Below are 17,313 nucleotides of genomic sequence, written 5' to 3' on the forward strand. Positions count from 1 at the left end.
CCCTCCCTCCCTCCCTCCTTCCTTCCTTCCTTCCTTCCTTCCTTCCTTCCTTCCTTCCTTCCTTGCCAGAATGTTGGGTCCTATGACTATGTCTTTGCTAACCTCTTGAAAAGGGTTCAAAGTTGCCTATTGTAAACCAGACTTATCTTTGTAACTAATGTGTTCAGACAGGTGCCATTGCTTACAGTAAGAAAGAAACGGGATACACATTACAGAAGTAACCACAACGCCCATCATGGCATGTGCCTGCACCAGATGGACGCCATGATTCACTGATACATCCAGAGGTGTGTGTTAGCTATCAGCCATCTGTTCAGAACCAAGAGAGTCTAAAGAAGAGGTGTACACAAATCCCTCTTCTTATTAGGTGAAAAAAATAACAAATTGTGTTTCATGTTCTTTCTAACCTCGTTTTTGTATAAGCTCTTAACATAAACCCTGCTATAGTCAGAGGCAGCATGAGACTTAGCAGCTAAACCCAAGTTGACAGTTCCATAACAGAAAAATGGGCCAAATTTAGTTCATCATTTAGGCTGAAGCAATTATTTCATTAAGTACAATCTTTTAACAAAAAGTCACTTTTTTAAAAAACATAGAACAATTTCTCTTTATCATATAACAGGTGACTCAACTGGCCTTGATTTCTTGAGAGCAGAGTCTCTATACTATCACCCACAAGTAAACAATTTGACTGTAGAATTGTAGATTGATATATCTTATTCTTTGAAGAAAGGCTCAAAAATCTTATCTGCAGAGCTTGAAATATCCTATGTGGGCAAAATAATTTTTATTTTGGAAGTACCGAGTATTTACTGATGGACTTCCTTTGAAAGCATTTGAGGTACAGAATCTGAGAACAAGTTATGAGTTGTCTCAGTCTGTGATTTGGCAAGATCTGAAATGGGTCAATAAACAATTTTAATTCTCTCCCTTTTCTAACAGCCCAGCAGACTGCACCTGCCTCTTTATTATCAGTAGAAGAGTGAGCACCTAGCAACACAAAATTGAATCTTTTTACTGCTTTGGCACCAGGATACCCATGGAGAGTTCTGGAGACATAGGAAGATTCAATGCTTCCAGAGAGACAAAGGTTATTTGCATCTGCTCCAGCAACAGGGCCATCCTAAGAGCTCTGAGGGCTTAGGGGAGGCAGGGCACTACCCCCCTTCTGTCTCTTGCTGAAACTCCGTTTCTTTATTTTCTAAGGAAATTAAAGCAGAGTCGAGTGCTGTGGTCTTCTTCAGTTTGTTTAGAGTGATTCCCAAGCTGGTCGTTTCTAGCACTGATGGGTATAAAGAGACAATAATGTACGGTTTTACTCTTGACATCATTTAATTGCTAGTTTATAAATCTCAGTAGATAGTCTCCTTTATTAATTACAGCACATGCTTCACGCTGTAGAGAGATGGGAAGAGAAATGTTGACTAGGGCAGTGAGCTGAAAATTATTTTTTCTCTACCAAAATGGCAGCACAGGACTTTGGTTCTCCACAGATCTAAATCTATACAACATTCTATCTCACACCTTTTATTTTTAACCTCCAAGTGATTTTTAATGACCATTTTTCTTGTGATGATTCCCCTTGTTGTTCATTTGGCTCCAGATGTATTTCATCATCTTTTTTTTCCCAGTGTCTAAGTACAGTTTTTCCTCCCTTTTAGCAGCTTACGAATATAGAGATTGGGGTCCACTTTTCAGCACCTCATAAATACCTCCTGACTAGGGGGATGGTTGGGAGTAGTCAAAGGGGACAGGGGAAGAAAGGGAAGGTGAATGTGGTCAAAGCAGGGAAAGTTCATTTCAAAGCTCATGACTTTGTACAATGAATATATCAATGAATATACACCAATAGACATACTCATGAACATGAAGCTCAGTGGCTGAGGCTTCTCCCAACATCAGAGAATCACAGACTTGCTTTGAAACGTGAAGAGCTATGTGTTTTGGGAAACTGCAAACCTGTCACATCTGGCTCTCTAATTCAGGGTTAGGATTAGGACCCTGAAAATGCAGTGACCCTCACTACAGCGGAGGGCATCACCAGCTCGAATCCTTAAATATTGTCTGTCATGTCTCCTACCTTTGTTCCTTGATAACCCATTCCCTTCTTTGCCATCAGAATTTTCTTTTAAAACACAGAAAATGAAATTTGCCAACCCCCTTCATAAAATTGTCCAGGATTTTCAAATACCCTAAATAAAATCCAGACTCCTAATTGTGATCTTCTAAGCTTGGTTGATTTAGATTCAGATGGTTTCTCTATGTTACTATGCCGATTGCTATGCATAAACTTATTATTACTGCTTTTCCTTCATGCCTGGAAAGTTTTTTTTTTCTTTGATCCTTCATGTCTTTTTTATCACACTTTGTCCCCACCATTAGAGATAATCTGATTAGTTTCCCCAAAGTGGTATAGTGGCTCCCATGGACTGGGTAGTTTAAGATCCGTTTAGCCCCCCTTTTCCTAGGCTAAGAATCCATAGCAACCCTTCTTTGCTCCCCTAACAGTTCTCAGACTCTCCTAGAGCTTGGATCCTAGAGTTTTATTTTCCACCAACAAGATGCAGGGCACCCATTTTATGGTTCCAAGGGTTTCCGTTTGGATAGGACTGAGCATCCTTGTGCTGGCACAGGTTGTGGCAGAAGTAGCATGAGTCTGGAGAAAGCAAGCAGTAGCCGCTGTGGCCAGGGCTTGAAGCAGGAAGAGGCAGGGGCCAGATTCAGTGGTGTTTGCAACAGCAGTAAGAGGTACCGCAATTTCAGTGAAACTTAGGCTGGATCTGCGGTCAGCAGGGCACTGCACCTCCCTAATACAAGAGCTTCCTGTAACAGGACATACATAGGCTGGGAAGTGTTCTCAAGAAATCAGCCTAGTATCTGCTCCACCAGCCCTTGAAACAAATTATTATCTTCCCACTCCCTGTAGAGTCATCCTTTGCTGTCTTTAGGGCATTGGTTGCAGGACCCAGGATGGGTATAAAACCTATGGATGCTCAAATATGTGAAATGTCCTAGTATTTCATATAACTTATACATAGCCTTTCATGTATGTTAAATCAGCTCTAGATTAATATAATACCTAACCTGATATAAATAGTTGTTTGCTGAATGTTTTAGGGAATAAGAACAAAATCTGTATGTGTCCAGTACATTTTCCCCCAATATTTCTCATTCATAGTTATAGAAACTGGATATGGAAAGCCTACAGTGTGGAATTGCCTTCTGTTTAAGAGAGTGGATCCTGTTGTCTGTAATAGGTTCAATGTAAGTGATTTCATTAGCTATTCTTTGACATATTCGTCAAATTTTCTTCACTCTCACAATAATCTAAATGATACTGCTAATATGTTGTTGCTGTCCACTATAATATAGGTGTAGAGAGAATGATGTCTTTTCTCTTTCACCATTCTGTTCCTTGCACTTAGAAACATGGGGAGTGTCCCATAATTGTTGCATGAATGAATGGGTCATAGACATTTGCTGAGATACCCCACCCCCTGATAATCTTCGCAGGAGTAGGGTTTGCTCTGAAGCAATCATCTTTAATTTGACTCACTCATTTGTATTAGGCCTAGATCCAATTTCTTTCTTCTGACTCAGCAATGGGAACATGCACTTCTAACGATGGTGCCGTCCTTGAATCCTCTAAAAGCGCTGCATCGGGAAACTTTGGCTGGATGGTGTACCTTGTGCAGCTCTTCAGAACAACAATAATCAGCTAAAGTTTGCTATCAGCACTATCAGGCAGTGGGGTCAGACACTGGACAAGTAAGGGCCAGCCCAGCTTGGCCATTGCAGACTCTTCTTGTTTGAAAAACTATTTCACAAACAATGGCAGGTCTGGGCAATTTCCTGAAAGATTGCCCAGGTCATTCCATCCATTCTAGTTGTTTGCAAGACGTTCCCACATATCAACCCGGCTTTATTTTTTCATTCTGTAAAAGTTTTCATAAATTCAAAGCATGCCCTAGCAAACTGAACAGTATTCACTCTTTACAGGGATCCCACCTTCCCCACCCACTTCTTATCCCCAAGTGAGGCAAAGGGTTTAGAAATATAGACGTGGTCTTTTTTGCTTTGTTTTAGAAACTGAGTAGGGGGGTTTTCATGACAAAATATCGTGTAGTAAATTATTCACCTAAAATGATCTCTGCCTCATTCAATATTTTAATCCTTCCTGCTGGGGTATACAGTCTGGCACATAACGGGTGTTCAATAAAGCTTTGAAGAATGATTGAATGAGTGCATCATCCCACTTTGCTGCCTTTCTATTTTTTTTCCAAGCTGGCAAAAGGTTAATATATGCTGAGAAGACAGTATACGATAAAAACATTCCACATATGACTTTGATTCTATTCAAATGTGTTCCTGCAGCTAGGCAGGATTTCATTAACATTTCCTCCGGTCTGCGTCTGCTGAATATCACTGCAAGGTTTAGTTGACAAGTGCCATTCACAAGCCACATCCCCAGACCTAAGAGAGAATCTCTCCACATGAGGCTTCTTTTTCTCAGTCTAGACACCAATAAGACAGCAAATGTCAAGTGGTCTTTTTTAGAACTCATATATAGACTGGTGTGCTTCTCCAAGGGCAGGTCAAGCACCCATTTAACTTTATGTTCATGTGCAAGATTGCCAGCAAAGACAGGTAACCTTCAAAAGAGGCTGTCACAGGCAGGGAGGGTAAAGGTCAAGAACGGAATCTTCCCTAAAACGTCACATCTTCTGGTTGGCAGGAGAAGGGACTCCTGTCAGGGCAAGAGACCCAGTGGGAGCCAAGGGCTGCTGGTTACTGATTAATCTGGGCAGGCATTTTAAAGGCAAAAGAACAACCCAGAGTTCAGGCTAGGCAAGCTCTTGCAGGTTCTCAGCCCGTAGGGGAGAAGGGAGGGAGCGGGGGGGGGGGATGGGAGGTGAGAGAAAGGACAAAGGGTGGGGGCCTTCTGCCTAGTGGGAAGAAGAAGTCTCTCAGAGATAGTCGGGGTCTCTTGGCCATGGAGGCTGCCAGAAACAGGTAATATGTATCGTTGGGGCAGATAGTTCAGGGTTTTGTCATCTGTCCAAAGGGCAATGCAAAAGTCTCAGATGTGAATGATTTCCTAGTCTTGTTAACAATATGTATACCACAGTTACCTCTGAGTGCACTTGGAGGCCAAAGATTTCCACCCTTAAATTGCTGGTATTTTTACTTGCTTATGGTGGTATAGCAAATCGTAGGACAGACTTGGCCTATACGTATTCCATAAACCTTCAGCTAAATTCTTACAACCTGCTGACATGAATATATTTATGCCATTTTGTAGATAAGGTATCTGAGTCTAAATAACTTGTCCCACATTTTAACTGGAAAGGGAAAGAATTCACTTTCTTTCTTTCTTTCTTTCTTTCTTTCTTTCTTTCTTTCTTTCTTTCTTTCTTTCTTTCTTTCTTTCTTTTTTTGAGACAGGGTTTCTCTGTGTAGCCCTGGCTGTCCTGGAACTCACTCTGTAGACTAGGCTGGCCTCGTACTCAGAGATCCAGAGATCTGCCTGCCTCTGCCTCCCAAGTGCTGGGATTAAAGTTGTGAGCCACCACTGCCTGGCAAGAATTCACTTTCTTGTGTGGAACAATTTTGTCCCTTTCTAGGTAGGTGAGTCACTCAGTAGGTTCTTTGTCAACCATACAAGATTTTTATATTTGGCCCCAAGGGATGCTACTTTCCATAACTGTGAGCTTACTGTTGATTGCTGCCTTTGGATCTTACAGTTCATTTTAGTAACCCAAGCTCAATCCAGGGTTTAACAGACTTAAGTGGATGAAAAAAGTATGGTTTTCCCACAGTATGCATGGCAGTTACTTGAGGAGTCTCAGCTTATGAACATGGGTAGAACGGGATGCAAACTGCAGGCTCATTCTTTCCTCTTCCATGTCAACCCACTCTGATGGCTGAAGTCCCTAGAAAGGAGCCATTCATTTAGACTGATGCTCTACTGTCTCTACTTAATGTCTCTACTACAATTTCAGTTTGTTACCTGTGAAGACTGGTATAGTAAAAATAATGCGAGCATATTATCTGTAAACAGCAATTTCTCTCATTAGATTTCCTTAAGCTTTAACCAATGGTTCTCTTTGGGTTAATTTATAAGAATAGAGAAATCTAGGCCACTGAGATGACCCAGGGAAGGAAATCATAAGTCTTCAGGCCTGAAGACTTAAGCTCTGTCTCTGGGACCCAGATTTTTGAAAGAGAAAACCAACTCCTGTAAGGTGTCCTCTGACTTCTGTATGTGTACTATTACATTCATGTCTTTGCACACACACACACATGAGAGAGAGAGAGAGAACTGTTTTTCATATGTGTACTATGTTTTGCATGTACTCACACATAAATACTAGCATACACACAGATAGATAGATAGATAGATAGATAGATAGATAGATAGATAGATAGATAGATAGATAGATAGAACTGTCCTCCATATATGTACTATGGTATACATGTGCTCACACATAAACACTAACATACACACACAAATACACTCACACAGCTGGGGAGGGAGACAGCACACTGAGTAAGAACCTCAGGGATTAGACAGATAAGCGAGCAGGGGTTGTCAGAGAAGGGTGGCAACATCCCTCCACCATGGTCTGTCAGGATCTAAAGCACAGAGAGAAGTCAGCATAGCATCTAGACGGGGACGTCAAAGAGCTGAGGAGAAGTCCATGAAGGTTAAAAAGCCGAGGCCTTCGAACCTAGGAAAGACCCTGTTTCCAGTATTAAATACGTAATAAAAATTTTAGGTAAACTTTATCAACTTACCACTAGATATATTTTACTGAAGAGACCATATTTCTTCTTAACAATTTTGTCCTGGCAATCCTCCTAGATGGAACAAAAAGCAGATGCTGGGAGAGAGGAGGGGAACCAGTGTGGGTGTGGTAAAGTCCATGGACATTTTCCTGATGCCAGAGGTAAGACAGGGGCATCTGCGTCAGCAGGTTTCCATTTTTAGATCAGGAAGTTTAGGCAGACTCAGAGAGGTGTACACAGAGGTTTAACCACAGCATGGACTTTGGACTGTGTCAAGGCCATTTGCCTCCCTAGGATGTGGGTGAATATGGGTGTCCCATGGAAGTTCCAGGCTCTCCTCTCCCTTCCCCTAATCAGAGAAACTCTTACATACACCTTTGTCCTGGTCCTGTTCTGTAAGGCACTCTTAGTCTCAGGTCTTTCACAGTTTGTTGTTTCCCTGTAAGTCATTTCCTGAGGTCTCAAAAACTCACATCTTCTTAACACTGGCTTCTCCTTTCCTGGCAAGCCTTGCTGTCCTGGGGCAGGCTTGTCAACCATGCCAAATCTGGTTTTTATTTCCTCTGTTTTTCTTGCTCCATTTCAATAGAAGTTGATGTCTGGTACCCTTGTCCTTTTCTTCTGCCCATCACTACATCTTAACTAGTTCACTTCTTGCTTCAGACACGCCCATGCTTTGGATTGTTCTCTTTATCTCTCAGAGCCTACTTACCCTAAATTGCCTGTTTCAAGCTTCCTTGTTTCAGGCCTCCTCTTTCTTGGCAATACCAGGTCATGCAGATAAAGGAAAACTAATTAATATGTTAGCTAACTAATGCATCAATCCTGTTAAGCAACACCTTCAACTGCTCAACACAGGCTTTGTTTGTATCAGAAAGAGTCCTTGAGGCATAGGCCTGATGGAAAACTCCAGAACTGTCACAGACCATGTGGAAGGCATCTCAGTCACTGTTCACCTCCACCCAGGAGTCAGCTGCCCCTCTGTGTCTGTATAAGACAAGCCCTGGGAGGTTTGAGAGTCTAGACTTGCACTTCATTTTCACTCCAATAAGATCTTGGCAAGTAGCTATAAATCTCCCTAGAGCCTCGAGGGTCTTTCTCTGCAAAGTCAGTGTTAAACAGTAAGAGGGCAATTTCCTTTCTGTATGTGGTGACCTGAGTCAGTATACAAGTTTTGGCTACTAAATTATTTCAAAGTCTTCTGCAAGCACTGAGCGCCTGAGAAAGGCTTAATAAAAGATTTGGATGAAATTTCCCCTGTTAGTTGGATGGGATGTTGAGATGGGATATTTGGCAGAGCCAAGTGCTGAAAAGAGAACTTCTTATAATGCATTAGAAAAAAAAAAAAAAGCTAAATGAAGTATTCATAGCCACTAAATGCTTTCTGCCCTTAAAAAAAAAAAACCCAGCCTGGCAAAGCTGGAAGCTGACTGCTGCCAACCATTGTCCAAGTTTGTGATGCTGTCTTAAGGAGTCTTTGAGACACATTGTGCTGTGATGGTCTTTAGGTTGGCACAGGACAGTCCCAGCATTTGAATCCCATTTCCATAGACTTAACTGTGTGGGACTTGCATGCTTCCAGATGTTAGCCCAAAGGAATCCTGTCTACTTGCCTTGTTCCAGAAGCCACCCAAAATTGGATTTAATAATACCAAAAGGCAGAACACAGTGTACTGGTTCAATGACACCAAATTTCTCGTGAAGGCATTTGTAATTTCCTGTTTCCTCAGAGCTTAGACTCTGAGTTCATCACATTCAACAGTCACTTGCTCTGGTCTATGCAGAAGGGTATGTTTTTGAAGAGCTTAAGTTCCATCTGTGAAAAGGGGTATCGATTGGACCTCATAGCTAGATCTGAACACCCCAAGGGAAAGTCTGTTCCACATTTGGTGACTAGGATCCCAAGACTTGACCAAGGTTTGGAGTTAAGACAGAAATTCTTAAATCTAAAGAACAAAACAGGACCTGAAGTGCTTTGCCTAATGTCATTAATAAGATGAGTGGCAGTCACTTATTTTTAATTTTTATTTATTTTTTGATAGTTCATGTTGTATACTCAGGGCAAGAGAGAACAAAAGAATGTTGAGTATTTGACTAAATCTCTGTTCTTCTTTCTCCTCCAAGGTAACTTGCTTGTGTTTCTGTGGTGCGACCTTCTATGGCTATTTTGTGAGCCTACGTGTACTCTTCAAGAAGTAGAGGTAAGGCCGGTTGGCCAGTAATGTTCTACATGTTTGTCTGACTCATGTACAACAGTGACTGACAAAATACTTGACCAAAGCAGCTTATGGGAGGCAAGATTTCTTGTGGCTCACAGTTTGAGGATACCCTGTCTTAGTTACTTTTCTGCTTTTGTGATAAAACACTGCGACAAAAACAACTTATAGTAGAGTTTATCAGGCTTACAGTTTCAGAAGGCAAGTCCAGGACCACCATGGTGGAGGACATGGCAGCAGGCAGGCCAGCATGATGCTGGTACAGAGCTCAGAGTCTACATTTTGATCTGCAAGTAGGAAGTGGTGAACTAATGGGGAGGGCATATAATGGTCTTTTGAAGCTCCAAAGACTGTCTCCAGTGACACCCGTCCTCCAAGATCCCACTTCCCAATCCCTACTAAACAGTTCCACCAGTTGTGGACCAGACATTCAACTATGTGAGCCCATGAAGGTCATTCTCTTTCTTACCACCACATAGTCTATCATGGCTAGGAAGACGTGGCAGTAGGAACATGTACTCTCATTGCATCTACAGTCAGGAAATAGAGAGAATTCAATGCTAGTATTTGAACTGCCTTTTCCTTTTTAACTCAGTCTTGGATCCTAACCTACAGAATGGGGTCACCTACTTGTAGTGTGGTTACATCCATTTTGATTAATCCAGTTTTCAAGTTACTCCAAAGACATGCCAAGAGGTTTGTTTCCTAGGTGAGTCTAGATCCTGCCAAGTTGACAACCATTATTAACTATGGCATTAGGTTTCTTTATGGAAAATATTTGAGAACAATATAAGTTCACTGTGCATATAGAGAGGGATGGATACTCTTATCAGTGATAGGATTGCCCATCCATGCTATGAAGATGTGGTATAGGAGATTCATATTTGAAAAATCTACCAGAATTTTTTTTCTGGCATTGATTCTTTTGACACGAACTGACTTTTTATTCTTTACTTTTTGAGGTGGGTGTCCCTTTTTTATCCTACCAGTTTCTTTTCAGAAAGATTCTTTGGGTTCTTACATCTTTCAGTCTTCTTTGTAATCAGAAAGAGGTGACTAACTTAGGTAGACATAAGAATAGAAGGGGAAACTGTGAAGTGGGAAATGGAATAACTGGGAGAGGCTCCAGTGGGGTGGAGGGAGGGAGGTTGGTATTGAAAGAGAAAGGGGGACAAATAATATGTAGTTTGTTTGGTGAAGTATCAAGAAATCATATTATTTTATATTTACATAGACTTATACATAATAGATGTAAGTGGATGTGTGTCTTTTATTTATATATATTCCCTTAATATATGTGTATATTATAGTACACACTATGGAAGCTAAGCTGTTTAGGGTGACAATGCTCTCCACGAGAGCTGTAGACTAAAAGAAAAATACAGTATCAAACACAAGAAATCTTTTGAAGGCTTGGTCAGGGTAGTTGAAGGTGGCTCCCAAAATAATATAGATTATTGATGTAGCCATTGATTGCCTCTCAGGTGTTAATGGTGGTCATATATTGTTGAAGACACCATACCCTTAGGACACATGAATAGGATGGTTTTAGCTGGATTTGACTTGAAAACCTCTTCATTGTGGTCTAGATTTCATGGTTCCAGACAATACTATGCAAGCTGACAAGGGAGGGAAGCAATTAAAAATCCTACCCAGCTGTAACTCCTATGAACCATGACAATTACCAGCATGACAAGGTATGAATAAAGGTGCAAGACATGGCTCTCCCATGTTAGTGGCAACCCAGAGATGTCTAATTGGATTTCAGGCCCACTCAAAAGGACAGAAATTGTGCCTGGTACTGGAAACCTCGCCAGCTTCCCAGGGTTAGTGAGGTCTTTGACTTTAGAGAAAAACTGTTACTGTCACTTTACTAGACAGCATAACTCCTCACTACATTCTAAATTTTATCCTTATACCCACAGTTAAGTACAGCTAGCACCTTTCATCAAAGACCTTTCTCTTTATGGCAAATGGAAATGATCACATAGTACTGCAACTGGAGACAATACAGAGATCACAGGATCACAGGGAGCCAGCCCCAACCGATACATCTACATCTCAGCTCCTGCATCTGTGGCTCAGGGAACATCTCAGAAGAGGCTTTGTGAAGACTGTAAGAGCCAGAATCCTCAGAAGTCAGCTGTGAGACAGTCTATCACAGTAATGGACGCACAAACTAGTCTGGAACACTAGCAATAACAATGGATGGAAGGGGGAAATTTTCATGGGAATCCACCCATAGACAAAGAACTGTGGCAACTATTGACTGATGGGAGAGGAGTTAGCCTTTCCTGGGGTGAACCCCCTTATCAGTTGTCCAGTGTAGCGTTGCCAGCCTTGAAACCATATACAAACAAATGTATTTACTTACATTTGTGTGCCTGCACACACACACATATATGTGTATATACATATATATGTGTGTGTGTATATATATATATATATATACACACACACACACACACACACATAGATGGGTGTAACACAATAGAAAAAGAGGTTATCAACGTGAGAGTAGAGAGGTATGGAAAGGGTTCAAGGGAGGGTAGCTGGGAGGGTCTTGAGGGAAGAAAGGGAGGGAGACATGGTGTACTTCTATTTCAATAAATATATCTCATTTAAAAAGAAATGGTGGATTTTGGAAGTAAAGTTTAGGTGATAAAAATTGGGTTGGTAAAAAGAACATGAATACTAAAGAGAATGAATATTCAAGAACCAATGTTCTAAATTTGTGAATGACGATGGTGTTTTTGAGACTTAGAGATGCTACAATCCTAGTGCTAGTATCTAAGTATGTTTCTGTTACTATAACAAAGTACTATAGACTGGGTAGCTTATGAACAACAAAACTTTGCTTCTTACATTTCGGAAGGCCAGCTAGTCCAAGTCAAGGAAACTGTGGGCTTGACAAGGAAACATTTCCTGATGCGTAGATGGCCATCTTCTTACTCTGCTCTCTCCTAGTAGAAGTGGAGCGACCTCTCTGGGCTCTCCTTAATAAGGCCACCTATCCTGTTTATGATCTAAGCTACTAAAGTCCACACCTATAAATACTTTCATATTAAGAATTGAGTTTTAACAAATGAACTTTATCTGTACTAGTCACAGAACAGGCCCCTGATATGTTGCTGTGGATCCACTGGTAACTTGTCTATTTTATACTGAGTCATGATCCAAATTTCTGCTCCTCTTGCTAATTGATCCTTATTATTTTTATCACTGTCCATGTTGGAAAAGAAGAATAGGAAGTGAGACATAGTCTTGCTCGATTATCTGCTGATCTAGAAAGAATTATCTTTTTCATAGAATCATCTTCCTATTTTCAGAACTTAATGGTTTTATAATTGATGACAACTCTTGCCAGGTACAGCAAGATGTTACAGAGGTAAGAGGTCTTGATACATTTATGACTACCTTGATATGTTTACAATTACCATCTGTCTTAGTCAGGGTTTTGCTGCTATGAACAGATACCACCAAGGCAACTCTTATATGCAAACATTTAATTGGGGCTGGCTTTTAGGTTCAGTCCATTATCATCAAGGCAGGAATATGGCAGCATCTAGGCAGGCATGGTACAGGAGGAGCTGAGAGTTCTACATCTTCATCTGAAGGCTGCTAGCAGAATACTGGCTTCCAGGCAACTAGGATGAGGGTTTTAAAGCCCACACCCACAGTGACACACTGACTCCAACAAGGCCACACCTACTCCATTAGGGCCACACCTTCTAATAGTGCCACTCTCTGGGCTGAGCCTATACAAACCATCACACTATCCATCTAGTTCAAACATCTCATTCACTCTGTACTGTTTAATGAGTAGGACCTCTTACCCTTTTCATACTTGCTGTGCATTTTTCTGAATATTCCCTTTTCTTCAGAACCTGGCAAATCAATCCAAATTCTATCTTTGTGGATAGATTTACTCAGAATATTCATATATGGGATGACATAATATGGAATCTTTTGTCACTTAGCATACTAGTTTTGGATGTTCATCAAACCTGTAACTTGTATCAGCATCTCATTTCTTTTCATGATTGAATAGTAGTCTATTTTGTGGATGTACTACTTTTTGCTTAACCATTTACCTGTTGATTGTCATTGGTGATTTTTCATACTTTGGCTATTGTGAATAGTGTCACTCTGAATAAGTCTTGATTGAGTATCTGTGTTCATGTTGCTTAGCTGTATACCCAGTAGCATAATTGTGGGGTTGTGTGGTTCTATGTTTAACCTTTTGGGGAAATGCCAGAATGTTATCTATAGTGGCAAAATGATTTTGTTCTTCAACGATCGAGTATGGTGGCAAACCTAGCTTGAGGAAGAGGCCATGTAAGCATTAGGTAAGGAGCGGATATTGAAATCCCAGAGCTGAGAGTCTGCAAGTCAGAATGATGTTCTCGAGTCTTAGAGCCCAACACTGTGGCTTTATTCTGCTTCAGCGCCTAGCTTTTGCACATTGTCGACAATAGACAATATTTGTCACTTCTGTTTAACATACTTTGAAACCATTATGTTCATGCCACTTTTTGTACTCAATGAAATATTAGACATTAATTTTTATCAGTCTCTAACACTTGAGTGCTATGGAGCATCTGATATTATCTCAGTTCCAATTCAGAATAATTTATTCCACTTTCCCTCTGATCCTGTAATTCATCCCTGTGACTGTGTCTTGATAGATTTTGAGCACAGCACTTACTGTCGGGGTGAGTCCTCTTTGTTTTATGCATGGCAACTTGTGCATGTCATCACTGATCTACACCCCGGCTCTGACTTCATGGTCTTTATTCAAATCCATTCTGCTCAGAAAAACCAAGTAGCTGTGTTCACAGGTTCCATCTGTTGAGAGTTTTGCTGTGACTAGGTTCGATGGAGATGACTGACTCAAAGGAAAGGGCCCATATTCTCATGTTTAGTCTTATGACTGGCACAGGGATGCTGGGGGGAGAGGGTGCCCAGATAGGCCTGTAGGGCTTGAGAGTGATAGGGAGGGGCAAGAATGGTTTTGTGACCTAAAAAAGTAAGCCAGGCCAGGGATGAGGATAATTGTCCCTGACAGACTAGATTTGCCTGCTATCCCTAACTCCAACTGCCGAATTAAATATTTAGAGAAAAATGACAAATGCAGAATTCAGGTTCTTTCAGCCTAGGGACCATTGCTGTTTGTGCTAAGTAATCAGTCCCTGTGGTGGGATTGCTTTAACGTTCACTACATACTTAGTAGCCTCCCTAGCTGGCCCCCAAGAGATGCCAGTAGTACCGTGCCACCCCTAGATATAGATTAGGAGACAGAAATCACCCTTACTTGAGAATCACTGGGCAAAGTAAATGAGAATAAACATTTGCCTTTGGCTTATCAGTTGGCATTATTAATGGGTTGTTGTTTGAAAGATAGTATTTACCGAGGCTCTGTTGCATACCAGAAACTAGCATTTTCATTCAACTATTGCTCAGAAGTGTTTGTCTGTCCTATTAGGGGCAAAGTCTGGAGTATGGATTCACACACAGGCGAATTTCTGCCCCATGGGGCTTTTGTTCTAGTGGAAAGACAAGTGCGCTAAGAGTAATCATACAAACCTAAAATTGCAAGTGTGGTAAATGAAAGTGTGTTAGTGGTGTTTCTGTGAAAAAGGTGAGGCAGTAAGCAGACTGACAAGGGTCTATTTTGGCTCACAAGGTGGGTATTTTAGTCAAGGTCATTTTGTTCCTTTGCCTTTGCGCCTGTACTGGGCATGCCCAGGAAGGCATGTGATGGAACCAAGTCATTCACTTTATGCCAGGAAACAAAAAGCAAGATCACAAGGAGTTGGGATTCTACTGTGCGCTCTGAAAACACACCCCCAGCAATCTAAGACATCCTCCTATTAGGCCATAGACATTAAAGGTGTAGCACCTTCTAATGGCACTGAGCTGGGGACCAAGTGTTCTAGATCCCAACTACTTTACTGCAAGAGACCTTTAGGGCCCATCCCAAGGTTTTCCCACAATATGGGCTCTGCTTTGAGAGCATCTCATGCATTCACTCACGGGCTGGTGCAACAACCCCATGATATAGGTAACATTAGTCACAGCTGCTTCATAGAAAAGGAATCTTGGTGGACAAAAGTGATGCGAACTTATCTAAACCCAAGGTTTTAGTTACTTCCTAAGGGGAGATGAAGAGAAATCTGAAGGATGAGGAGATGCCAACTGGTTGAAGCAGAGGAGTGAAAGTTTGTTCCAAGACAGTGGGAAGAAGCAAATGGATAAACTTGGAGCAAAAAGGTAGACTTCTGCTGGAAAGTCACCACGGCTGGAGGTAGTGTTTGGATGGAGGGTACAAAAGAAGATGGGTAGCAGCCATGCCATCCTGAGACCTTCCTATGGTTAGTCTTCATCCAGGAACCAATGGTAACTCACTGAGGGTTCTTAACGAGGAACAGAATATGATTAGGGACTTTACATTATATTAATATTTGCAGCTACCCAACGAAGAAATGATGACTTCCATTTTGCTCAGGGAGCAGAAAGAACTCAGGAAAACAAATGCTTTGCTGAGGAAACTCAAGTTTCCCCAGGTCCCTTCTTCACAGAAACAAGATGGAATGTGTCACTATCTATTCTGGTGGTGGGGTTGGAGGTTTCAACCAGGTCACTAAGCACATGTTCCTTTCGTGACATCTGGTGAGCTCGGTTCGAGGACAGGAAATCTCATCTATTGTGGTTTGTACTGCATGTGCAAACACAGAGACAATCCCATGCCTCGCAACAACAGTCATTCCTTAACTTCAGAATGGTCTGTTCTCCGTTTATTGTCTCTCATGCCAAATCCAACTCGTCCTTGCATCGCGCCCACCCCTCAACTCTGCAGTTCTGCTCTGGGACACTGTGTTGGTGGCCACTGATAAGCGTCCCTCTGTTTAGTGTAGCTGGCAGATAGGTGTCCTATATGTTTGGCCCTGGGTAAAGGTGTCTACTCCCCAGCTGTGTCCGTGGTGGACCTAGGGCTGTGTGCTTGGCCTTTGTCTATTCTTTTGGAGATAGTGTATTCGCCCTCTAGGTAAACTTCATACTAATGTTCATTTGAATATTAATGTGCAGTTATACAATGTCTCCCGCACTATCCCCCATTCTCTGGGGATTAAGGAGAGCAGGCCTTCTTGCTCAGTTTAATCACACGTTTCGATGCTGCAGAGACTTTGCCATGGTGTTGGATGCATCCCTTTATACCATCCAAAATGCTCCGCAGCACTAACCAAATTGAAATGAGCCCCTTCATCTTACACACACACAGATAATTAAACTTCAAACACTGTTTATCTTGGTCCCCAAATCCTCAGAATGCAGAAGCAAATTAATTTTAAATCTATATCTGCTTTAAATAGTAATTGTTTAATCAACAGGCTTGATGTATAATTATATTCTTTGTTCATGCTCCTTGCAGGCTTGAATAGACCACATAATTCCTGGGTTGCTTTCATTTCCGTAATTAAATCACGTGACAGATACTTGCTATATTACAGTTGACTACAGTTGCTTCTCTCCTACCCCCTTTTAGCTTAGAGACGGTTTCTCGGGAACACTTGGATCACAAGCGCTCAGCTTACAGAGGCCCTCCCAGTATTCAGCTTTAATCCTTCCTCTTCATTCAACTAATAATTTACTTAGGAGCAATCGATTTTACTGGTGCTTTATCCTTTCAAAGTTGAGGCTTCTTGTCCTTCCTTTGAACTCATTCCTCGTACTTCCCTTGACTGCATAGAAATTACATGCATAAACCCACAGAAGTCATAATATCCAGATAGATGTTATATTTAAGGCCCACACTGCACAAAAAAATAACATTCTGGGATTTTTATTTTGTTTTTTTTAACCATCTGGTACTTCAGGAAGAAAAAAGGAAGTGATTTTCATTATTAGAAGGGGTGACTTTGGCTCCAAGAATTTATTTTACTTGCCTGGATTCATCCCATAAAAACGAGAACTGGACACTAGATAATTAGGTCAATGCTGGAATCTATTCTCTAATTGGAATTTGTTTGTCCCACACAATATGCCTGATTTTCTTTGGGTCTGTGCTGGAAATGTGATTGCTTAAGCCAATCTGGCTCTCATTTCCTCTGTCCATCACAGTCTCCAGCTCATTATCCTTCTGATGTGCTTTCCTCAAGTTCTTACAGTTTTTAATAGTTTTCTTATCTAGGCATGCAAAACTGGTAAAGCATTGTTGATCTTGGAACAATCAATACTGTAAACATTGGCAGGAGTGATTGGAGGCTGGGGGGGAGGGAGGGAGAGGGAGAGGGAGAGGGAGAGGGAG

At 41.4% G+C, this 17,313-nt stretch overlaps 1 long non-coding RNA gene across 1 annotated transcript in view; it reads left to right on the top strand.

Moving 5' to 3' along the window:
- The first annotated feature begins 4,937 nt into the window (after positions 1 to 4,937).
- The window catches only part of LOC115064993, a 17,528-nt gene continuing 5,152 nt past the window's right edge, over positions 4,938 to 17,313 (top strand). Inside the window, exons 1-2 of the long non-coding RNA XR_003844794.1 lie at positions 4,938 to 5,013; positions 8,914 to 8,990. This is a non-coding gene — a long non-coding RNA (uncharacterized LOC115064993). The remainder of the gene's footprint in view (positions 5,014 to 8,913; positions 8,991 to 17,313) is intronic.

The sequence above is a fragment of the Mus pahari genome, chromosome 11, assembly GCF_900095145.1.
Source record: "Mus pahari chromosome 11, PAHARI_EIJ_v1.1, whole genome shotgun sequence".
Classification (NCBI taxonomy): Eukaryota; Metazoa; Chordata; class Mammalia; order Rodentia; family Muridae; genus Mus; species Mus pahari.